Source organism: Gossypium hirsutum, chromosome D08 (genome assembly GCF_007990345.1).
Source record: "Gossypium hirsutum isolate 1008001.06 chromosome D08, Gossypium_hirsutum_v2.1, whole genome shotgun sequence".
NCBI lineage: Eukaryota > Viridiplantae > Streptophyta > Magnoliopsida > Malvales > Malvaceae > Gossypium > Gossypium hirsutum.
In genome coordinates this window covers 55,474,991-55,501,862 of record NC_053444.1, presented here as the reverse complement: position 1 = coordinate 55,501,862, position 26,872 = coordinate 55,474,991, and the positions used below count along the sequence as shown (strand labels likewise).

Genomic DNA, 26,872 nt, shown 5'->3' with positions numbered 1-26,872 from the left:
GAAAGGGCATTGGAAAAAGAATTGTCCTAAGTTACAAAAGGGTAAAGCTATTTCTGATGCATGTGTAGTGGAGCATGATGAGGAGTCAGACTTTAGCTTGGTTGGCATGGCAATGGCATGTCAAACGGATGAGTGGATTTTGGATTTAGGATGTACTTACCATATGTGTCCTAATAAGGACTGGTTTTCTAGTCTTAAAGAGCTATAAGGTGGAATTGTTCTTATGGGAAATGATAGTGCTTGTAAGACAATGGAAGTGGGTACAGTCCAATTGAAGAATCACGACGGCTCAATCCAAGTCTTGACAGATGTTCGCTACGTACCTAGCCTGAAGAAAAATCTCATCTCATTAGGTGCCCTAGAATCTAAAGGGCTCACAATCACTTTGAGAGATGGATTACTAAAAGTAGTAGCTGGGCAACTGACGGTGATGAAAGGCACAAGAAGAAATAACTTTTATTTTTTAAATGGAAGTACAGTTATTGGATCAACATCAACAGTTTCTACAAAAGATGTAGATTCAGAGGCTACCAGATTATGGCATATGCGATTGGGACATGCTGGTGAAAAAGCTTTGCAGACATTGGTGAAGCAAGGCTTATTGAAAGGTGCAAATTCTTGCAAAATGGAATTCTGTGAACATTGTGTTCTGGGCAAGCAGAAGAGGGTAAAATTTGGTCCAGCAATTCACAATACGAAAGGAATTCTGGACTACGTTCACAGTGATGTGTGGGGACCTACCAAAGTAGCTTCTTTGGGAGGTATGCACTATTTTGTTACTTTTGTTGATGATTATTCAAGAAAAGTATGGGTGTATCTAATGAAAAGAAAAAGTGAAGTTTTGGATGCATTTCTGAAATGGAAGAAGATGGTGGAGACTCAGACTGGTCGAAAGGTCAAACGACTTCGATCAGATAATGGTACTGAGTACAAAAACGATCCATTTCTACAAGTATGCCAAGATGAGGGCATTGTGCGACACTTCACTGTTCGGGATACACCACAGCAAAATGGGGTGGCAGAACGAATGAATCGAACTATACTGGAGAAAGTTCGATGTATGTTGTCCAATGCTGGATTGGGCAAAGAATTTTGGGCTGAGGCAGTTACATATGCGTGCCATCTAATTAACCGTTTGCCATCAGCTGCAATAAATGGAAAAACTCCTATGGAGATGTGGATTGGTAAATCTGCTACTGATTATGATTCTTTGCATGTATTTGGTTCCACTGCATATTATCATGTAAAAGAATCTAAGTTAGACCCAAGAGCAAAGAAAGCATTATTCTTGGGTATAACTGATGGAGTAAAAGGATATCGTCTCTGGTGTCCTGATACAAGGAAGATTGTTTTCAGTAGAGATGTGACTTTTGATGAATCAACCATGTTGAAGTACAAGGATTCACAAAAGGATGACAAAACCAGTAGTATTTTGCAGCAGGTGGAGCTTGAAAAGGTTAACGATGATCCAGCTAATATTGAAGGGACAAATGATGAAGAGGTTCCTACCCAAGAATCTCTACAGCAACAAGATTCAATTGCATATAGAAGGCCAAGAAGAGAGATTCGTAAGCCTGCTCGCTTTGATGATATAGTGGCCTATGCACTTCCAATTACAGATGATGATGTTCCTTCTACTTACACAGAAGTAATAAGTAACCCTGATGGTGTAAAGTGGAAGCAAGCAATGAATGAAGAAATGCAGTCTCTTCATAAAAATAAGACTTGGGAGTTGGTGACACTACCCAAGGGAAAGAAGGCAATTGGATGCAAATGGGTATATGCAAAGAAGGAAGGATTTCCTGATAAAAATGAAATTCGATACAAGGCTAGATTAGTAGCAAAGGGTTACGCTCAGAAAGAAGGAATAGACTACAATGAAGTGTTTTCTCCAGTTGTGAAGCATTCGTCTATTCGGATTTTGCTAGCCTTGGTTGCGCAATATGATCTTGAACTAGTTCAGCTTGATGTGAAGACCGCGTTTTTACACGGTGATTTGGAAGAGGAAATCTATATGACTCAGCCAGATGGATTCAAGGTTGCTGGAAAAGAAAATTGGGTTTACAAACTGACAAAGTCGCTTTATGGATTGAAGCAATCTCCGAGGCAGTGGTACAAGCGATTTGATCAGTTCATGAAAGGGCAAAGGTACACAAGAAGTAAATTTGATCATTGCGTGTATTTTCAGAAGCTACAAGAAGGAACTTTCATATACTTGCTCTTATATGTTGATGATATGCTAATAGCATCTAAGAGCAAAGTTGAGATTGAAAGATTGAAGACTCAACTCAATCTCGAGTTTGAGATGAAAGATTTAGGAGAAGCTAAAAAGATTCTCGGCATGGAAATATGGAGAGATAGAGCTCATGATAGAGTTAGCTTGTCTCAGAAGCAGTATTTGAAAAAGGTACTACAGCAGTTTGGCATGAACGAGCAGACAAAACCTGTAAGTACCCCGTTGGCTTCTCATTTCAAGCTTTCTGCACAACTATCTCCTTCGACGAATACGGAACGAGAATACATGTTACAAGTTCCGTATTCTAATGCAGTAGGTAGCTTGATGTATGCAATGGTGTGTACAAGACCCGACATTTCACAGGCAGTTAGTATAGTGAGCAGGTATATGCATAATCCTGGAACAGGACATTGGCAAGCTGTGAAATGGATTCTACGGTATATTCATAAGACCATGGATATTGGATTACTGTTCAAGCAGGATACTACACTTGGTAAAGGTGTTGTTGGGTACGTTGATTCTGATTATGCCGGTGATTTAGACAAACGAAGATCAACCACTGGTTATGTGTTTACTCTTGCTGGAGGACCAATAAGTTAGAAGTCTACACTGCAGTCTACAGTTGCGTTGTCAACCATAGAAGCTGAATACATGGCTGTAACAGAGGCTGTAAAGGAAGCTATTTGGTTACAAGGTATGGTTAAAACCTTGGGATTGGTCCAGGAGCATATTAATGTGTATTGTGATAGTCAAAGTGCTATTCATTTAGCAAAGAATCAAGTCTATCATGCACGTACAAAGCATATCGATGTACGTTTCCACTTTGTGCGGGAAATTATTGATGAGGGGAAAATTCACCTTCAGAAGATTAAGACTGCAGATAATCCCGCAGATATGATGACCAAGGTGGTAACAACAATCAAGTTCGAACATTGTTTGAACTTGATCAATATTCTGCATGTTTAACAGTTGAAGAAGGCGCTATCAAGTGTTGTTGACAAAGGCAGAGAGAATTGTGTGAAGATAAGATTACTCGAATCAAATCTTCAAGGTGGAGATTATTGGGAATTATCCATATTTATGGAAAATCAAAGATATAGGTATCAAATAATGGAAAGTCAAAGATATGGGTATCAAATATTGGAAAGTCAAAGATATGGGTATCAAATATTGGAAAGTCAAAGATATGGGTATCGAGATATTGGCATAATAAAATCTGAGATATTTGCAATATATGGTCCCTAAATTGTAAAGTGACTTTGCAAGTTGATCCCTGAACCTCAACTATAAATAGGCATAACCATCTCTCATTCTGTATCTCAAACTTGCCATTCTCTACTTAAGGCATTGTTTTCTCTCTCTCTCTTTGTAAATTCTCACTTGTATTTTGGAGTGAAATATATTTGGTAGTGCCCGAGGACGTAGGCAAAATTTGCCGAACCTCGTTAAATTCTTGTGTTCTTTATTGTATTATTCTGCATGAATTGTGTGTGTGATTGTAGTGATTTATTGTGCTATTAAATTACGATTGAGGGATATTCTGGCTAGGAAAGACCTGGTACTTAAGCGATCCTTGTGATCCACCTCTCTTTCCTGGGAATTGAACTTAGTGTGATTTTTTAGTACAATAATTTTACTCTTTTACACGCTTCCGCACAACATAAATGAATATTTTGTTGGACTCGGGGTAAAGACCAAGTCAGTGACTGAGTCAAACAATGATGTTTCATCACTGAACATAACGAGGTTTGTGTCTTGCCAAAAGAACAAAAGCCGGTACTCTCGAAAATTTCACAAAACAATGCACATATTCTATTAATCTCTCAACATCGTTCAATTTCATCCTTATATCAACTTTTTTATTTAGCCTTTGCTTAATTACTTGTTCCTTCTTCAAAGCAGAACCAATAGAACAAGTAGACATGGCAGAAGAGAGTTCTGAAATTCAAAGCAATCAAGAAATAGTCCAGGCACATGAACCAAATAATGAGGAAATCAATAGATCGGTCTCTAACGGGGGTGATAGTTCCATGAAAATGAAGGGTACTAGGGAGACTTGCAGGCCATATTCGAGGCTTGAGCCTCAACCTACAAAAGGAGAAGTTTGGGTTTGGTATGTGTATGAACTGTGCTCTTACTTTGTTCATACAGTTCTTATACCCATAGTTTTTTCTCTCATCATCGGTCAAATAGTTGACTCACCTACTGAGCCACTTCGAGGATGGAACAAGAGTGCCAAGGGCTTGGCTTGTAAGATTAATGAAATGGAACTGTAAGTGTTGATATAAAACATCTTCTAAACTAACGCGTTTAAGATCAAATTTTCATCATCTATGGTTTGAATATTATAGGTATGAGCGACTTACACACCGTTCAGTATCAATTGGCAATTCAAAAGTCTCCCCTTTAGAGTGGACTTCAATCTCTTGGGGCATAGGTCTAATTCTGGCTAGCCCCGCACTTCGTTTCGTCTCCACCAACCTTGACCATGGCCAGAACCAGGTAGTTATTGCTGGTGCTGCAACAGCCATTGGAGCATTCTTTTGTCTGCCTGTTGGATTCTTCAAAGTCACATGGATCTTCCCTCTATATGTTGCTCCCATCGTGGTTGCCATTACCGTCTCTACTGCCTCCCACACCCGCCATCATGGCCTAATGATCCAGGGCTTCACTGGACCGTCCCTTCAAAGACATCAGTTCCCTAATAGAAGAGGTGTCTCAAGTCGGCTGTCGCTCAATGCCACTGGTGTTGGTTGTTTGGGGTCGGCAGTAATAGTAGCATTCGTATATTATATGCTTCGAATTCAAGATATATTTACTGGTCTGTGGGTTGTTTCCATTTTCAGTGGTCTCATATGGCTAGCTGGTATAGTTCACGTCTTTACCCTAAGGCCAGGGGCAACCATTACCTCTCCTTTACCAAAAGACCATTTTCTTTCCATTTTTAAATCACATCATAGACTTGGAACCCTCATTGTTGTTGGTCTTTCTTCATTCACATCAATGTGCATTTTCACGGGAGGGGTACTCTTTTTGGTTGGTGAACTCTGCCTCAAGCCTGTGTTCTTGCTCTATTTCTGGTTGATTTATTTCATTTTCCCCTCTGTTTCTCTGCCAATGCTGCAATCGGTTCAACTTATTTTAAAGACAAATGCTGTGAAAATGCATCTTCTTGGCCTCATTTTATCACTAGTAACTTCGGGTATAGGGTTCCAATTCCGGAAGGACAACTGGGAGAGACATTATATACTGATCTTCTCTGATTTGCAAAGCACGTCGACCGGAGTCATGCATGCTTTTGCGCGGGTTTTGTTGATGGATTGCTCACCGGCCGGGAAAGAAGGTGCATTTGCAACCTGGTTCTCGTGGGTGAAAATGGCGGGAACTTGTATAGGGTTCGCGGTAGCATCGGGAGCCGCTGCTGGGAACGTTGGAACTTCTTTTGGAATCGCGTTCTGCACAGCAGCTGTTGCAATGGTGATATCGATATATGGGAACATCAGCGACGTTGCAGGCACTGTGGCCGCGGGGCTTATCAGTGAAGAAGGTGAGATGGTTTCTTCACCCATCGCCAATGGCTCAGATCATAGCAATAGCATTAACAACGATGATGATGAGAATGCAAAGAAAGAGGCCGTGCCTGAGGGTAAGGAAGCTGCATAGGAAGAATCATTAAAGGGTTTCGAGTCCTTTGTATGATTTGAACTTTAGAGACAAAAAAAACCAACTTTCTTTTTCGTATCGTAATTCTTTGGAAATAATTCTGTCTTTTTCTTAAATGTAAATGCAGTTCTGTTGAAGTAATCTCTACTTTCAGTTTCATGGCCGTCTCGTTGTAGACAAGCAATGACTGTCAAATCCTCCAAAGTCCGAATTGAAGGTGGATGTTAAAAGAATTCATATTTGAGGTGATTAATGAAAAATAAATATTTCCCATCAATAAATAATAATAATAACTGAAAAACTATAAAAACAAATATATATGATTAAAATATGCATGAGTCTCATTTCGAATTTAGTCCACCTACTTTTATTTTAAGGAATTTAATCTCTAATATTTAAAAACACAAGTGTAATTGTTGACGCAATTTTTATTATTATTTTTATTTACATTTTCTGCAAAGCAAATATATTCTACACAACTAGATTATGTAACACCCACCTCTTGAGTGAAAGAAATCATTTTATGTTAAAAAGTATTTTTTTTTTCAAATTTTATTTAACAATGATTATAGGTTAAGTGATAAAGAATTTGTATAAAATCTTATTAAACATGTGTTTGGATAGTATTTATTTATTTATTTAAAGATTATATAAAAAGTATGAAAAGACAAAAGTACATCATAAATATTAGTTATCATTCTTTTTAGAATGGTATGTTAATCTTTTTCTAACTGAGTTAATACTCGATTAATCTTTTATAAATACTATAGTTGAAGGTTTTGATATCTAATCAATTTTTACTTATTTTATTGGCAATACATATCTCATGTTTTAATTACAAATATTCAGGTTTATTGAGCATAAGGTCCATATTCAATAACTTAAAACATTTACTTTGTCAGTTAGAATTTTTAAATTCATAGTTGTTTAATCTTTTTGATACTTATGACAAAAAACATGATTTTGTATAAGCTAAATATGCAATTCATGCTTTATGGATATGTGATTTGGTCTGAATAAACCCCACTTATGTTTATTTGTTTACTAGAATGGCTCTCTTTAATTTTAATGCTATTAAAAAATAAATCTTAAGTGCTTCATTCCAGGTTATTTGTTCACAAGATATATTATTTGAATGAGTTTCGTCTTGATTATCAAAAAGATAATGAGAGATTAGTTGGCTGGGGCGAAGTTGATAACTATAACTAATTTATTAAATAACATTGAAGTTATATTTACAATGATGATCTAACCCATGAATCAATTTAATATTTCACCTTTAGACTAAATTCCCATGGTATTTATTTCTTAATATTTTATTTGCAATCTTCGTTTTAGAAATTTTAATTTTAAAACTCCCTTTATTTTTAATTACTTGTTTTACTAAGAAAAAACTTATTATCGATATCGTAGATTCAACCTTACTTACTACTGTGTATTTTTTGTTTCAACCTCCATCATAAATCTTAATTTTTAAAATATAATATTTTATATTATTTTGAAAAAATGGAGATAAAAGTTTTTTTTCCCAGCAATAAAAGTTGAATGCAATTAGTTGTACATCTCATGTATAAATATTTTAAATGTAGTTTTTAAAAGAAAAGTTGACTTAAACTTTTTTTTTACAGTAGATTATACTTACCTTATTCAATTAACTTTTTTGTTAAAAAAATGCACTAAATATAAATTAATATGAGTTATCATTCTCGTTGGAAAATTAAATGTTATAATCAAAAGAAGCTAAAACAATCGAGATAGCACATTAGAGCAGCAAAAGAACAACAAAGAAAGTTTGTTGGAGAGAGGATGATCCTCCCCAATGTTGGCAATGGTAATCTTCACAACCTAATGGAAGAAGTTGTTTCATTTAGAGACAAACTCATGGGTAGGTAAAACAACCATGTCAATAAAAGAAAAATACAAGAGGATCATGATTTTAATAAGGTGAAAGGGATGTGCATATAGAAGTAATTGATGGGATGCTATCAATATACTTACGGAGCAGATCCATATCTTGATGGTGAAAAAAATGTTCCAAATGGTGATTATTAAACTCTTGGATAGAAAGATTGGTTTTAATGCCTTCTTAATAAGATTTTTGCCTTATGAAAACCTTTGCATACCTTTTATCTCATGGATCTCGAAAACAATTATTATTTGGTGAAACTCCAGTTAGCAGATGACCATACCGAAGTTCCCTCCGAAGGTGCTTGGGTAGTTTTTGGATATTAGCTAACCATTCAACTACAGACACCATCCTTTTACGATTCAAGATTACCCACACAATCTAGTTTTTTGAATCTGATTACTTAGTTTACCAAGTGTAATGTATGGTAAAAGCATCTTGATGGCTATTGGCAAAACTACAGGGAAGTTATTAAAATCGACTACATTATATATAATGATACGTGAGGTAAATTTGCAATACCTATAAGTGTAGATTTGAGGAACCTTTTGGTATCAAAAGTATGAATCAAATGAAACATTCAAAAAGTTGAATACGAAGCTCTTCCTAATGTGTGTTTTAATTGTGGACATTACAGTCACATTAAGGAAACATGTCTTGATAGTTGTAGAAATGGTGTTGAAACTGTGTAAATGAAAATGAAAAAAATTGACAACGATGGAAAAAATTTGAAGAGTGGAGGAAGAATACTTTGGGGATTGGATGCTCATTGGGAGGAAATTTTGGTGTTAGAAATGTAAGGATGTGGGCTTACGACAAATATGGAAAGCGGTAAGTGAGGCTTTAAGTTCACGATTCTAGATGATTCATTCAGTGAGAAATCCTAAATTAATGCAAATCAAAAGATCTTTAGCATTCTTAATGTCATTATCGTAACACCACGATACCCAACCCGATTGTCGGGTCCAAGCTACAATATGCCACATTCATTGCTAGAGCAAGTACGATTGTAACACCCTAACCCAAATCCGTCACCGAAACAGGGTTACGGAGCATTACCGGAGTTTATAAATCAAACAGACAAAAATGAAAACATTTCCTATTATATAGTATTCATGTCAAAAACCAATCAAAATCATACATATTGTCCCTTATACGATCCCTCGAGGCCCAAATTACGCATCAGAAATAAATCGGGACTAAATCAGAAACTTAAAAAAAATTTTGAAAACATTTAATATTTTCAACACTGCAAGGGTCACACGGTCAAAAGGCACGCCCGTGTCTAAGGCCGTGTAACTCACTGACTTGCATTCTTTTAAAAGATACAGGGGACACACGACCGTGTCACTTGGTCGTGACACACACCAATGTCTCTGCCTGTGTGGACGAAAATAGGCTATTTTATAAGCCATTTTTCTCACCCAACAAGGCATGTACCTTTAGTTAACATTTTACCCTTTTACCATACAATCATAAACCAAATCACAAATCAATCATATAAGGAAAATATGCACCAACCAAAATATGCCAACACACAAGCCAAATAAGTGACTAATTTTAACAAAACACATATAGGCCAACATTAACCAGTATACTTATACATGCCATTATAACCAAAATCAAAACATCCGAAAGTACTGATAGAACCGCTAGATAGTGTGATATAACTCCGACAAACTTCTAACCCGATCGAGCTTTAGATAATCTGAAAAGTAAAGAAAAACAACTATGTAAGCATTGAATGCTTAGTAAGCTTCTATGAACTTTAATCCTATCAATCCATTTTTAATATGAAATTTATACATTCCAGAATAATCATAAATCAATATCACACGATTCAGGAAACCAAATTCAACAACTCACAAAATAAGTAAATCCACAGCATCACTTATACATATTATTCCTAGCATAATAGGATTTTAAACAACTTTAAATTCTTCCAGATTTCTTTATTTTCATTTGCATTTCTTTACTTTCCACACTTGTACCATGTGCATAATTCACAAGTCATAAGTATATCATTCAACCATAGCCACAATCTAGTGCATTTAAATATAGTTTTTTTTTCAAATTAATCACATGATAAGTCTTTTTATAAGAAATTGCATAATTTAAACCTTACCACTCTTTCATGGGCACTAGCATATTTTCATTTGAGTACTTACCATTTCAATGCATCATATAAATAAACATATTACCATTCAACCAATAGCTTGACACTTGCCTAAGTATCAAACAACAACACTTGTTAGCATACCTAAACATATTTCATATAAATTCAACGTTGATAAACTTATTTTCTCAACATGTCACACTTGAGTTTTGCACCTTTTTCAATTTAGTTCTTTTTAATTAATTAACTGTCAAAACGTTAAAATTTTTCAACGAAAATTTAATACTACCTTAATGAAACTCCTTAAATATTTATAAAAGTATTTACAGCTCGGTTTATAGAAACGAGATCCCGATACCTCATTTTCTAAAACTGCTTAACCGAATAAATTATTATCAAACAAAAATTACTAATTCAAAAACCTTTCTAAAACCATATTTGACTTGTAAATATTAAATAATAATATTTACAAACTTACTTGCTGAATTTTGTGGCCTCGGATCACTATTTCCAACACCACTGAAAATTGGGTTGTTACAACGATCAATTTACTTTAAATTAAAACCCATTAAACATTCATATATAAGTAACACATATGTAAAAAAAGGATGCATAATTGTTTTTGGGTCTTATACAAGCTTACAAAAGCTATTTTGCTAACCCGAGGTCGAAATAGGACCAAATTGTAAAGACTTCAAAATTTTGGGTTGATGTCGCGACATCAAGGGTTCCTCATCGTGACCAACCCTCTGAATTAGGCTCATCATGACCTTGATTACATGTCATCGCAATGTGAATCCTATGTTGCTTTTCATCGCGACATTGGGAATATGTCGTTGCGACATGACATATTGTTTCCATAAAAATCAACATGGTAAAAGTTTGGGAGACCTATAATAATACTTAATATATCAATTACAACCAAAACAACAATATGCCAACTGTATTCAAGCTAAAAGATGCCCAAAATGATACTTCAAAAGAACATAAACTACCAAAGTCTAACTTCAACCATTTACAATACAAAACCAACCTAAGTCCTAAGTACATGCCATATACAAAACAAAAAGTACATTAAAAACTTTTCTAAGTCAAAGAATCGATTCTTGGATGCTGGAACGACCTTTTGATTTCCCGAGGATCACCTACACTTGCGCACAAAGAAAACAAACCGTACGCTGAGCAATAAAACTCAATGGTACCTTTATGAATCAAAGTAATATAACATAACATCCTAATTTGTCACATTACATATATGCACAAAACTATCCAAACTATGCCCTACAATGTTAAGCACTTCTATTGACACATACACATGTGAGTATGCATCATTAATTCATAAAAACCATTTCATTCAACATAATAAGAGAGTTAACCCAATCAAGTTATTTTTCAAGCACCAAAATTTAAGCCATTCATGAAATCTTACATTATACCATATATAATTCAATTTCATTCAACATTAATGACCACTTATCTTATCATTCGGGTCTATTATTGGATTCTATCAACTCATTCATATTTATAGCAACCCCCAAGGCTCGTTTCTAACAAACTCGTATAGTAATTTACATGTTTTCTCTATCATGAGTCACAAATACACTAATCTTGTCAATTTCATTATCGTTCTATAACCCTTACTCTACTCTAGTCATCCGGAGTTGCTCAACAGTTGTGACTTTTACAATATACACAATTTACCATCCCAAGTAGCCCGACATCGATGGTTCATTCAATTCATTATATTACCTTCATGGATAGCCCGACAAGATGGTTCACACAATTAAATATATTACCTGTAACACCCTGATACCCGACCTACCTGCCAGGTCTGAGCTATAAGGTGTCATTTTCGTTGCTAGAGCAACTACATTCAATAACATTCAATTCAACGTCATTATACATTTAAATACAAGTAAATCATGTGTATTAAACAATACATAATCATTTTGGATTTTATACGAGCCTACAAAAGCTCTTTTATTAACTTGGGATTGAAATGGATCAAATTGTAAAGATTATAAAACTGAGTTGATGTCACGACTTCGAGGTTTCCCCTTCGCAATGTGACTCTCTAACTTAGGTTTGTTGTGACCTCAAGGCTACATCGTCACAATATGAACCCTAATTTGTTTCTTGTCGTAACATTGAGGGTACGTGATGTGACAATTTGCTACCTCAAAAATCAACTGTTACAAGTGTGAATGACCTAAAATCACACATACATATTCCCAGACAACCAAAACAATAACATATCAATTGAAATCAAGCCAAAATATGCCAAAATGATACTTCACAATAACATCAACTACCAAATTCTAACTTCAACCATTTACAATACAAAACCAACCAAAAATCCTAGGTTCATGTCGCATTCAATTCAAAAGGCACGTTACAAACTTTACTGAGTCAAAGAATTTATTCTTGGATGCTAGAAAAATTTCTCAAATTTCTGAGGTTCACCTATACCGACGCACAGAGAAAATAAACCGTGCGCTAAGAGATCAGCGGTACATTTACAATTTAAAGTATACAAAACATAAACATTAACATTAGACTTCAAGCTAAAACAAACAATTTGCACATAACATCTAGCCAATACATGTACTAGTTAACAACCTTTCCAATATCAATCAAAGCACATAATCATATTAGTATCAAATACCAAATCAACATATCCAATTTACCACAAGTGTGACCAATTCCAATTTACTATTAATAGCCAACCATTCCTTACATACCAATTCAATATTAGCCATGAACCAAACATTATTTATAACATATCATCAACATTACATTATCCATGTGTTATGATACACAATTCATTTACCTTGTTGTCATCTTATTCAGCTCATTTCTAGAGTCTATCGACTCATTTGCATTCATTTCGGCCTCCAGGGCTCGATTTTAACTGATTTACGTAATTGTCAACATGTTTCCATCAATCCCAATTTCACATATATACATAATAGGTACAAAAGCATTATATATTGCCATACTCAAACCATTGACCAAACTTATAATTTACAACCCCTATTAACTTGACTCAAACTTAGACGGATACTCGAATTGTCCAACCAACACACCAAACTGGCACCGAAGTGCATCATTAGATAAACCAAAGTAGGTTAACTGGCATGTAACATGCATACTAGACTACAAAATGCATCTAGGCACACAAAGCGCATACTAGAACGTAAAGTGCATCCGGGCTCACAGAGCGCGTATTTGGCACATGAGGTGCATCATGGCATGTAAAGTGCACCTTGGTGCATAAGTGCATAATCTTGTACACAACTCAATCCTATGGCTTGTTAACTATATCTGACATAGCCTGAACAACTAATAAGATACCATATTCAACTCATTTACAATTTCGTACAATTATCATTTATCAATTATATTCACAATCACAATCCAATCAATTATCATATTATATAAACTTCATGTCACTCAATATGTTTTCATCGAATCTTATAGCACATACCATATTCCCAACAATTCATACTATTTATTATTCAATTTAGTCTCTCATTTTAGAAAATCCACAATGTAATGGCCTGAATTTTCAGTGGTGTCGAAACGGTGATTCGAGATCACTAAATTCGACAAGTGAGTAGAAAATATTATTAATTTAGTGAGTATAAGTTAAATGTGAAGTTAGGAAGATTTTTGAAATAGTGAATAGTGTACTAGAAATAAATATTAAAATAATTAGAATCAAAAACGAGGTATCGAGACCTCAGAGATTTTTAATTGAGCTATAAATATTTTTATAAATATTTAAGGAGGGTTAAAAAGTTAGTATTAAAGTTTCGTCAAGAAATTTTAAAGTTTCGATTGTTAATTGAACAAAAAAGACTAAATTGTAACAAATGCAAAATTATAGGAAATGATTAAATAGCTTAAATGATAAAAGAAAGAGAACTTAAAAGCCAAATAGACCCAAGTTCTATTTGGGCTGGACGGCAAGGGCATGAAATCAGCAAGAAAATAAGGAGAATTAAGGGTAAAATTGGAATATTGCAAAATTTTCTTAAAAAGTTAGGACTAAAGTGGAATTATCTAGATTTCTCTTTATTTTTCTGCATTCTCATCAGCAAAAACACCATAAAAGGTTTCCTTAAGCTGATTTTTCATATTTTTACTGCAAGTAAGTTCAATTCTTGATTATTTCTTGAAATTTTTGTGTTTTTGTGACTTTTACAACTAGGTCCACTTGTTGAATTCATTAGTTTTAGATTTTATGAATGAAATTGAAAGTTTCTATGAATATGTGCTGGAAGTATATGATGATTTAGCATGGAATTAGAGCTTTAAATTTTTTATACGCCGATTTTATTCAAAGAATTGAATAGAAAGTGAATGTTTGAGACCAAATTGTAAAAGAGTTTGAAGTTAGGGTTTTATGTGGAAATTCTGAATTTCAATAATTGTGAAATAACTTATAATGTCTAGGTAAAATATTAATTGAGAAAAATTAGCTTAATTGAGGGGTTAATTGAGCATGGACTGAATTGTATGGACTGTGAAATTTGGGGTAAAATGGAAATCAACACTTGGCACTAAAACAGTTTTGGACAGCAGCAGTAGTCTAACTTTGAAAAATGAAAAAAAAATTTAGAAATTGAATTAGAGGATGAATAAAATATGAAATTAAAGCTTATTGAGCCTAGTTTCTTATAGAAGAAACAGTGTAAGCAATGGAGTTGTAAATCATGAGATATAATAAATTTTGTGAGTCAGGGTCTGAATGATTTCAGGTTCTCCTGTTCTGACTTTATAAAATCATCAAAAATTGGAGAAAAATAATTAGGGGCTTAAATTATATGTTTAAAATTCTTAATGAGACTATTTTCAAAATAAATAAACGAGAACATCATCTGAATCCTGTACGAGGAGATAATTAATTTTTAGTGAAGAAGGGTCAAAACTGTTAGACAACAAAATAGGGGAAAATATAAAGAATAAAATGTACTTATTGGCTAAACCAAAAATTCTAAAAACTTTATGGTAAGAAGATATGTGAGTCTAATTTCAGAGAAAATTAGCGGATCTTAATTTGGAGTTCCGTAACTCAAGATATAAATAATTTAGTGACTATGACTATGACTCAAGATTTTTTGCATACGAACAAGTATCGAGGTAAGTTCGTGTAACTTGAATTATATTCTTAAATGCTTGAAATGTTTGTTATTGATGTGAATATGATTTGAATGTTCATTGAATGAAAATTGATGAAACATTGATATATTTGATAAAAAAAGGGAAGAAATCTCAGTTGAATAGAAGGAAAATTCGATGGATCTCTGAAAAGGAATTGATGGTAAAAAGGATCTAGCCTGGATGGGTGATCCTATCCTGATATAGCCCTCCCGAAGAATATGTGGAAAATTGATTTAGCCCGGACGGGTAATCCGAATTAGGGTCTGAATTTAGCCTGGACTGGTAATTCAGATCCAAGCTCATTAGAGTAATTGTCATTGCAGGGGATTTAGCCTGGACTAGTAATCCCGACAATACTCTATGAGTTTATATTACAGGGGATTTAGCCTGGACTGGTAATCCCGCTGTAAGGATGAGGTTCGCGGGAGTGTGCTCTCTAAAATGGAAATGTGCGCACATGAATATGAATTGACGGACCCGGATTTGTACACTAAAGTGTACCCCTGACAATCCATCGAAATTTCGAGAAATTCAACGGGATAAATATGGAAAATAACAAGGAAATGGAAATCATGGTATTAATGAGCTCATCAATCATGGTATATATATTATTGATACATAGAAATTATTGAACTAACTTGAATGTTGAGTTTATGCATGTTAAGGGAATAATGCAATGATTGGATGTATGAATGTTTATTGCATTATATTGAAAATATTAGGTAAGTACAATTCTTGTTACATGAGCTTACTAAGCACAAAGTGCTTCCCCAGTTTCCTTTTCCCCTGTGTTGTAGTGTTAAGAGCTCGGATGTTGGATTTGATCGGAGACGCATCACACTATCAACCTCAAGATCTCGGTATATAAAGAAACTTTATTTTGGAAATCAATGGCATGTATAAGTTAGTAAAGTAAATGTTAATGTGAAATGAATGTATGGTTAGCCATTGGTATGGCTAACAAATTTTGGTTTTGGTATGTGATGAGGTTATCTTATGAATATGTTAAATCTATCTTGAAAATATGTTGAAATGGATTGGTTGGTTTAGATTAGTCTCGGTTTAAAATTGTAGGGAAGGTTAAAAATTTATAAAGGGGTTATATTGAATTCATAAAAAAAATTGAGATTTAAAAAAAAAGAAAAAAATTCTTATGGTTTCGATTTAATCTCGGTTTAGACCCGATGTATGTTTTGGGCTTCGGAGTCCCATCCAAGGGACGTCATGACATGTTTCAATAAATGAATAGTATTTAACTCGTAACAACGAAAAATGAATTCGGTAAAATCTGGTAATGCCTCGTACCCTATTCCAGCAACGAATACGGATAGGGGGTATTACACACAATCAAGCTTAATTCAATAGCTTTTATTATTATAAAGTACTAACCTTGATATTTCTAAATGTAGTTAACATGAAGATGCAATCAATTAAAACAACCTTAGATCATAAATGTACAAACCATGATCTTGCGTTACTCGTCGACAACTCTCACTTTTTCCTTTCTCTTTTGAAGGTTCTCCGTTAGCGTTAGCTATAAATAATCACAAAACATAACATATTATCAAATTCCAACCAATTCATAACCAAATACCAATTTACACACAATTTGCAATTTCTTCAACTTAGTCTTTAAAACCAGGACAAACATAACTTTCAATTTAAAACTTCGAATTAAAATCTGATTTCACCAAAATTTATTAGGGACCTTCTATTTTCTATTCCCATCAACATTTCATAATAGTATTACATTTTATTCAATTTAGTCCCTCATGTAAGAAACTAACAACTAAGCCTTACAATTAAGTCATTTTCTTAAACTAAGCTTAATTCTTAGCAATTTCACACCAATTTCATCCAATTCTCAACAATGGAAACTTTCAAAAACTTTAACAGATTTAAAAATTGGTAAATGGGTAGCTAAATCAAGCTCTCATAACCTCAAATCTATAAAAATGACAAGAAAATGACTTGATTACACTTACCAATTTGTGATCAAAAGCTTGAAGAAACTTAAGGTTTTATTTCTTTCGAATATTGTGGATGGTGAGAGCTTGAAGATGATGACAATTTGGTTGTCATCCCACTATCTTATTATTTATACTAAGCTTAACATTGTTTTAGTTTAATTCAGTTAAATATTAACTAAACTATTATTAAACATACTTTAAACCATAATTTAATCTTAATAGAATTTGACTTCACTGTCCACTATCTCATGACTAAAAATTTTGGTCCTTTGGATAATTGTTATTTAATTTCCCAAGCCTTATCCTCATTAAAAATCTTCAACAATTATTTTTTTACAATTTAGTCTCTAGGCCTTAATTAACAACATTTTTGACTAAATTGTTTGACCAAAATTTTAATTCGTCAACATAATAACCCCGTAAATATCTCTATTTAATATTTACGAGCTTGTTTTAAGAAATTGGATCCTGAAACCACATTTTTTCTACCATTGGAAACAGGGTCATTACATTACAATCCCAGGTGACCCGACAACGATGGTTTTTCTATTTCCAAAAATAAAAATCATAAATTAATTTAAACTAATTAAATAATTTTCCAACTAAATAATTTTCTTAACCCAATTCTAATTTCATTAAAATCATTACAACTTTACCGTAAAAGAATATATGAGAAAATATATTTAATATTTCTACATTCAACAAATTCACAATGACCAATTAATCTAATTCCATTTTTGAAATTCAATTAATTAATTAAGTAATAATTCTAAAAACCATAAATTAATTTCTCAGGTTATTTCCATTTAGAGAAAACCGCATTCATTTCCAAATGTTTCCCATTTCTATCCATTTCTGTTCATTTAATTTAACATGCAATTCATTTATAGTTTCAACTAGCTTGCGAAAGGATCAATGGACATATGTGATTAAGGCTCAAATGATTTATAATTAAGTTGAAGCTTTTCTCTTATTAATTATAAACTCATTTAGTTACGATATCGTTTCACTATTGTATCGTGACTGCTCTCCCTAATGACATACCATTGCGAAAGCAACTCAATCAGTGTTCGTCCAATGACCTTGTCATAAATATGTAACCCTCATAGGATATCCTTAATCTCTTTGGAATAAATTTGCTCTCCCAATATGATCCTATTTTATTTCATGGTAACCATTATATATTCCTTTATGAAAAGTCAATTATTATCAAATAGTAATCAGGTAGGGGTGAGCAAAATTCGATTCGATTCGAAAAAATCGAAAAACATTTTGAATTTTGAATTATTCGAATCGAGTTAATCGAATTAATCGAATTAATCGAATCAATTCGAATTTTTTCTTTTGAATTTCGAGTTCGAATCGAGTTGAATTTTCGAATTCAAATAACTCGAATAATTCGAATAAAAACTATATTTTTTATTTTTAAAATATACTATATATATTTTTTATTTTTAAAATACACTACATTTAAAACAAAATCACTTCCAAAATCCCTAACTAAGCCTGTGCCCTCCCTCCTCCCTTTTTTCCCAATTCAAAAATCTTCACCTCCGGTCCACCCTCCTCCACCGATCCACCTCCGGTCCCGGGTCCTCCACGGCTGACTGCTCCACCGCCGGTGCTTTTACGTCTTCTACCTTTGATTTCTAAGGTATATTAACTTTTATTCCTTTCCTTACACTGTATTTAGTTTCAATGGGCTTCTCAGTTTCTGCACTTTCTTCCTTGCAGTACCTTGGTTTGAGCTCTGCGAATCTTTCTAAAGCAACTGATTGGGTACACAGGTAACATTCAAACTTCCCTCTTTGTTAGAGTTGCACTTGTCAGCTGTTAAAGAAGTCCTCTTGATCCCAGTGAAAAGATCCAAACCAACAAATCTTTTATCAGAAATTATGGGTTTCTGTTGAAACAAATAAAAAGAAAAAACATTGAAAAAAAATTCTAGCTTCTTTCATTAAAATAAGCTTTTTTTCTGGTTTTCCCTTATTTTGTCTTGTTTTTGTTTCTTGGTGTGGGATATGAGTGTTTTCAATTTTGCCTCGTGGGTTTTTGGATTGAACTTTAAGAATTATGCGTTGAACGGTCGTAAATTTTTGGCGAAGAGAGAAGAAACTTGTTTCTTCATTGTTTATCAAAGCAGAGCAGGCTTGAGTTTTCTTTAAGTTTGCAGGGAGAGAGTGGAATTCCCTTTTATTTTCGCTACTTGTTGTTTAGTTCTTAAGCTTTTCTTGTGGGGGTGGTGAGAAAGAACTGATATCATCTCTGGTACTAAACATAACCAACACAAAAAATAAGAATCTTTAGAGGAGGGAAGGATCGATGTAAGCAAGTAAGATGGATTGCGCCTACGGTTGGTTATTGGATTGTTAATTGTGATGGTGCCTTCAATTTATTGTCGAAGGAAGTTGGAATTGGGGTGATCATTAAAGATTCTATGACTGCTTTAGTTGCTAAGAAGGGAAGAAGTTTCTTGGCTAGCTCTACCCTTGAAGTTGAGGCTCTTGCTATGCATGAAGGTTTGTTACTTGCTAACAACAAGAGACGCCAACAAAGCTGTAGATTAGGTTGCATCTCAATTCAAGAGGAGGATGTGCCTTTCCAACTGGGTGGATTCATCCCATCTTCTCTGGTTCCTATTCTGAGTTGAGATGAATTACCAACACCCCATTGAGTGTGTTTTCTTAAACGAAATCTTAGAGATAATCTATTACACTTCTCTAAAAGATTCTTATTTTTTGTTTTGGAGGTTAGTTAGCTTCTTTTCTGGGTTTTTATTTCTATTTGGGGTTCTTTTGTATAGCTCTCCCATCGTTTATGCCTATGGAATGTGTTCTTTATTTTATTTTCCTTTTCAATGGGTTGCTTTTAATGTTGTTGAAATTTGAAACTTAGATTGCTTTTCTGGATCTGCTACTTCTTTTATTTCTTATTTCATTCTTCAGGCATATATGTTTGATTATGTATTAAGGAATGATACATTGAGACCTGATATATGTATATCAGTATATGTATGTATTATTCACCTCATTACCTTTGCAAGGATTAAAGATTGTTGAAATTGATATTAGAAATATAAATTCTCTAAGTGGGAATATGCAGTCAATTATTTTTGTATGCACCAATCATCATCAAACTATTGCCATCATTTTGAAGCTGCAGATTTATTGTTGTTCTTTCTAATTTAGTTATTATTTTATATATTCAAAAACTTATAATTATAAAAATAAAACAATTCAACCATTTTTTATAAATGTAGTTTAACATACTTTTTTTTGTTTAATTTATGCTGTTGTATATTATTTAATTTTTAATTTAATCGATTGAGGAGAAAAGAATGTCAATTATTTTTGTATGCACCAATCATCATCAAACTATAGCCATCATTTTGAAGCTGCAGATTTATTGTTGTTCTTTCTAATTTAGTTATTATTTTATATATTCAAAAACTTATAATTATAAAAATAAAACAATTCAACCATTTTTTATAAATGTAGTTTAACATTTTTTTTGTTTAATTTATGCTGCTGTATATTATAATGGTTTTTGAACTGATGTGTTATTGTTATTAGTTTGGTTTGGTTTGGTTTGGTTTGTTGTTGTTGTTGGTTAATTGGACTTTTGTTGTGTTCTTTTGGAGTAGGTTTCTATTGTATTTTGGACTTTTTCTTATGTTTTGTTTTTTATTATAATGTTGTTTATTTTGACTCATGCTATTTACTTGGATTTTTACTTATGTTTTTTATTATAATCTTTTTGTATTATTTTTGTTGTTTATTTGGAATCATGTTGTTTATTTGGGTTGATGTTGTGTTACTTTTATTTATTCACTTATTTACTTCAATTTTTTGTTGTATGATTATGTTTAAAAACTTTAAAAAAATTATTTTTTGAAAAATTACATAAAAATAAACAACAATAATTTTATTTTATTTTTAAACTTAACTCGAACAAATAATTCGATTCGATTCAATTCGATCTATATCTCACTCGATTCGATTCGATAAAACTTCAAATAAAGTTAGAATGAGAAAATGAGATTCGAAAACTCGATTAACTCAAAAATTTTCGATTCGATTCGATTTGATTCGATCGAATGCTCACCCCTATAATCAGGTCATTCATCACAAAGATGAATGACCCGTGGTCATTTTTACTTTTCATCTATCATGTAATGCTAATGACAAAATATCATTTACCCATATCTTGGGCTATGAATTTCACTATTGCAAATTACGCTATATATTGAAGAAGTTGTATACCCAACACACCAACTTTTAGTTCATTATCTATTTGAACTCAAGCTTTACCTACATCAAAGTATACGAGTCACACATATATAGTTCGTCATCCACTCAGGCTTGAGGTATACTACACTATGAACGTCACAAGTAAATAAATCTATAAACGGATTCAAGATCTATTTTTCTTAGGTCCAGTCTGATGTACCGTCAGTCTAGTCAGTCACATCTATGACTTCATCTTCTAGGAGTCATCTACTCCGATGCCCAAGAAAAGGCATCTCCTTAATTGGACTTGATAAACAACATATTAGTCTTTCAATCGATTTGCTCATTTCCGATTAGACTAAGAACATGTTTAAGTTCATCTACTAATATAAGTTATCTTTTTGTATTACGATCCGACCACGTATACTGCTTAGTATTATTTAAAATTAGACAACCAATGAGCTAATATTTGATTCTATTTTGCTTTAAATGCAAAAATCACATAATGACAATATATAAAATGTATTAATGTAATTTATGAATAATTTTATTAACCAATCTTTTTTTTTAAAAAGTTACAAGAGTACATAGACGAAAATACTACACTTAAGGCACCAAATCCAACATCCGAATGGCCCAGCAACGATGGTTTTCACTATATACATATCCTACCATCTCGGATGGCCCGACAATGATAGTACTCAACCTAAGGCATGCCAACTAAATCGATAGTACTTAGGACCATTATTAGGGTAATGCCGAATTGATACATATTTTAACCATGCAAAAAATTTCGATCTTATCATCAATTCATTAACCAAACACATACATTCATATCATACAGTTTTTTATTTAATTTCCACAACACATATCACATTTCAAGGAAATGTATATCATCTCTCATCTTATTCATTTTAGTCCTTTATTTCTATATCTTCTAACACATTCAACATTACAATTCACTTTACCATTGTATACTCACCTTGACGTTCCATATATAGCTTGTAACACCCTTAACCCGTGTCTGTCATCGGATTAGGGTTAAAAAGTATTACCGATCAAACACAACATTTAATTAACATACATAATGTCCCTTAAATAGGTCTACGAGACCTTAAACATGCTTTAGAAGTGGTTTGGGACTAAACCAATCACATATAAAAATTTCTTAAAAACTTAAATTTTTTTTCACATAATAATAGGCAGCCGAAACCTCTCATTTCATGCCCACAAACTAACTCAAAAGTATATCAATTTAACTTAAGTTCAAACATGAATTTTCTCAATACTTAAACAACCAACTCATATCTCAATTACATACCAATCTATCATCTCAATATCATACCAATTGCATCATTTAATCATCAAGACATCCAAACCAAATTGAACAAATTCAAGGGCATCACCTATCATAAAAAGCATGCCAAACACTTAACCATTATACGTACACATTAATTACAAAGCCAACTCACATGGCTAGAATTTACAATTCAAAATGTACCAAAAGTTCACTAGCCTATACATGTCATATACCATATTTACAAAGCTTCAAAAGTACCAACAAGATGTTCGATAGTGTGATGACATTTCCCGATGATCCCCGAGTCCGAGCTAGCTTCGATAATCTATAAAACACTGAAAGAATGCACAAAGTAAGCTTTGAAAGCTTAGTAAGCCATAGGCAAATAAAGCATCTCAATGATATTTATAATTCAATTCAACTAGATTGAATTTAAATAAATCTCAAACACATATACATTCAACTAACTCGTGTAAATTCATACTACCACATTAAGTATTAAACTTACCTTAATATTTTATGAACATATAAACTTCACATATACCTAAACCATTTAGCTCAAATTCACCTTCGGTTTTGATTTGACATTGCCAGTTGAACCATTCAGAATTGTTAAGGATACTCGTAAATCATGTAAAGTTCGTACAAGGCCATATCCCGGATATGGTCTTACATGTTAACACATATCGATGCCACTGTCCCAGACAAGGTCTTATATGAATCATACACGATGCCAATGACCCAGACATGGTCTTACACGTTTTCTTACTTCGATGCCAATGTCTCAGACATGGTCTTACACGAAATTACAATTCGGAAGTCATAATGTCATGACATCAGTATCCTATACTTTTCCTAAGGTTCATTCGGGGCTTTCGACTTCATAATTAAATCAATTCATGCACGAAACCAGTCATCCAATGCTCAAATTAAATCAGCAATATATAAATGCATATACAAATCAATTCGACAACATAAGTATACATATACAATTCAATTCGGCAATATAAGTATACATATACAATTTAATTCGACAATAGGTGTATACCTATACAATTCAATTCGACAATAGGTGTATACCTATGCAATTCAATTCGGCAATATAAGTATACATATATAATTCAATTCGGCAATAGGTGTATAACTATACAATTCAATTCGGCAATATAAGTATGCATATACAATTCAATTCAGCAATAGCTGTATACCTATACAATTTAATTCGGCAATAGGTATATACCTATACAATTCAATTCGGCAATACAAGTATACATATACAATTCAATTCGGCTATAGGTGTATACCTATACAATTCAATTTGGCAATATAAGTATACATATACAATTCAATTCGACAATATATATACGTATATCAATTTAGCAATACATAAAATATATATATTTGAATTCAAATACATTTATTTACTTATTAACTTACCTTGTTTTCGGGATAAACGGAATGGATCGACTATTCGATAACCTTTGATTTTCCCCGATCTAAATCTAATTTCTTTCGTTCTTGATCTATATACATTCAAAATTAACTCATTTATTCATCAAATCATTCAATTCAGTCCACAAACACATATTTGGGCATTTTTACACTTTAGCCCCTAAAGTTCCACATTTATTCAATTTAGTCCCTATTTCACAAATCTACAAAATTCATGCAATTTAACACCTTCCTAAGCTAGCCGAATTTTCCTAGTGCACATATCAGCTCATATTTATTACTTATTCACACATTTAACCACACATTTTCACAAATAAATTCCTATTTGATATTTTTGTCAAAAATCACTTAACAAAATATGATAATTTATCAACAAATATCCATTTTTCATCATCAAACATTTAAAAGCTTAAACATTCATCAATGGCACTTCACAAAAACATTGACAACTTCAAAAATTAAGGCATGGGCTAGCTAGAATACAAAGCAACGATCTCAAAAATTTAAAAATCATAAAAAACGAGCTCAAAACACTTACCAATTAAGCTCTCAATTGACGAACCCTAAAATGAACTAAATGTTTTCTTCTTCCACCATATTCGGCCAAAGAAAGATGAAATGAAGCTTAAATTTGGTTTTGTTTTAATTTAATTAAACTTAAATCACAAATTACTTAATTAACCTTAATGAAATAACATTAAATATATAAAATGGTTGTCCATAAATGTCTACTTACACAACCAATGGTCAAATATCATCATAAGGACCTTTGGTTCAATAAATCATAGCAATTAAACACATTTAACATATAGAATGTCACTTTTGCATTTTACGTGATTAAGTCATTTTTCTTAAATTGAGCTATTAAACGATAAAATTAAATCACGAAACTTTCACTCATATGTAATCATATGCTGTAAACACCAAAAATAATATTAAACTAATTTTTTGACCTCAAATTTGTGGTTCTGAAACCACTGTTCTGATTTAGCTAAAATCGGGCTATTACATAGTTGGCAAATATGTGTAACAATGGTACGAATCGTAAAGGTACAAACTAGGGTCTCGCGTTACTTGTCGACAACTCTCGCTTTTACTTTCCCTCTCGATGTCCCAGCATTGATGTTAGCTACGTATAGTCATAAAACATACATCAATGTAAATTTCCAGCCAAATTCACAATAAAATACCAAATTAGGCATATTTTGCAATTTATTCAATTTAGTCCCTAAATCTGAAACAAGCATAACTTTTTATCTAGACCTTTAGATTAAAATCCAATTTTGCATATATTCATTAGGGACCTTCTACTTTCTATTCCTACCAAAATTTCATAATAATTTTTCATTTTATTCAATTTGGTCCCTGATGTACAAAACTATCAATTATGCTTTACAATTTAGTCATTTTCTTAAACTAAGCTTAATTTCTATCATTTTCAGACCTAATTTTTCAAGAAATCAACAATGGAAACTTTTTAAAACTTTAAAAATTCTACAATTTGGTACATGTGCTAGCTAAATCAAGCTCCAATGACCTCACATGTATAAAATTTACAAGAAAAGGACTCAATTACACTTACCAAATTAAGGATGGTAACATCTTTCAGTAAACTTTGGTTTTTATACTATGACTAGTTTTATTAATTAATCTTAGTTAACTTACTTAATCAAATTTAGTTAACTTTAATCATGTTTAAGCTTATTTAGTGACATCCTACATCATCTTCCACTAACAACTATGCAAAAGTGATTTATTAACCATTTTGGTCCTTTTAATAATTGTTATTTAAGTCCCCAAGCCTTATTCCTAATTAAAAATTTCTAGCGATTAAACTTCTATAATTTAGTCCTTAGGCCTTAATTAAACACAATTTAGGCTAAATCACTTAGCCAATTCTCAATTCAATAATATCTTAAATCCGTAAATATTCTTATTTAATATTTATAGACTTGGTTTATGGAAATGAGGTCCAAAATCGTAAACTTGACACCACTAAAACTGGGTCGTTACAATTATAATTAAGGAGATTTTGAAAATAATTTCATTGATGATTCGAACATTATTAAGGAGGTTATTGTTTGCGATTCTTTAAGCATTCATATTGTCACCACTTAGATCTTCTAAATTAAGTTTCTATAAGGTTTTGGATCTTGGTCACTACCTTGGTGTTCTTTTCTTTCATAAACGTACCTAAAAGGAGACATATTGCTTCATCATTGAGAAAATTCGCTCACATTTTAATGGATGGAATATCTGTGTTTATCTATGGCAAGCACAGTGACTCTTGTAAAATCAGTGTTATTCGCAACTATTATTCTTAAAATTATTAGTCTTGAGATCGAGAAGCTTGTTTGAAAATTAGTGTGGGGTTTTATAGTAGAAAAAAGTAAACTAGCTCTAGTTAGATGGGAAAATTGCTACATGCCTTTGGAAAATGGAAGGCTTGGTTTAAGATAAATTAGAAATCAAAACCTCTTCTTTTTTTAAAAAAAATTGGGTTTCCAACTACTCTCCAACCAGTCATCCTTTTGGCTTGAAGTGTTTAAATCTAAATATAATATTTGTGAGATTTGGTCAGATGATATACAAAGATCTAATTATTCAAAAATAATTAAATTGCTCAAAAAGAAAAAATATAATTTGATCTAAAATTTTTGTCTGAAATGATGATATGGTGTGCCATATTAGCTTATCGTTACACAGGTAACAGTTCAGTGATTAAAATGTAACAAATTGATAACATTAATGACCATATCATAACTTTTAAAAAATAAGTGACGAAAATATAATTTAAACCATATATAAGTGACTAAATCTAAAATTTATCCTTT

The 26,872-nt window shown here is 32.6% G+C and overlaps 1 long non-coding RNA gene across 1 annotated transcript; it reads left to right on the top strand.

Moving 5' to 3' along the window:
* Positions 1-18,541: 18,541 nt before the first annotated feature.
* Positions 18,542-20,122, top strand: LOC107900652 (uncharacterized). The gene is made up of 2 exons (XR_001684989.2): positions 18,542-18,711; positions 18,792-20,122. It is a non-coding gene; the product is annotated as an uncharacterized lncRNA (long non-coding RNA).
* Positions 20,123-26,872: the final 6,750 nt, after the last annotated feature.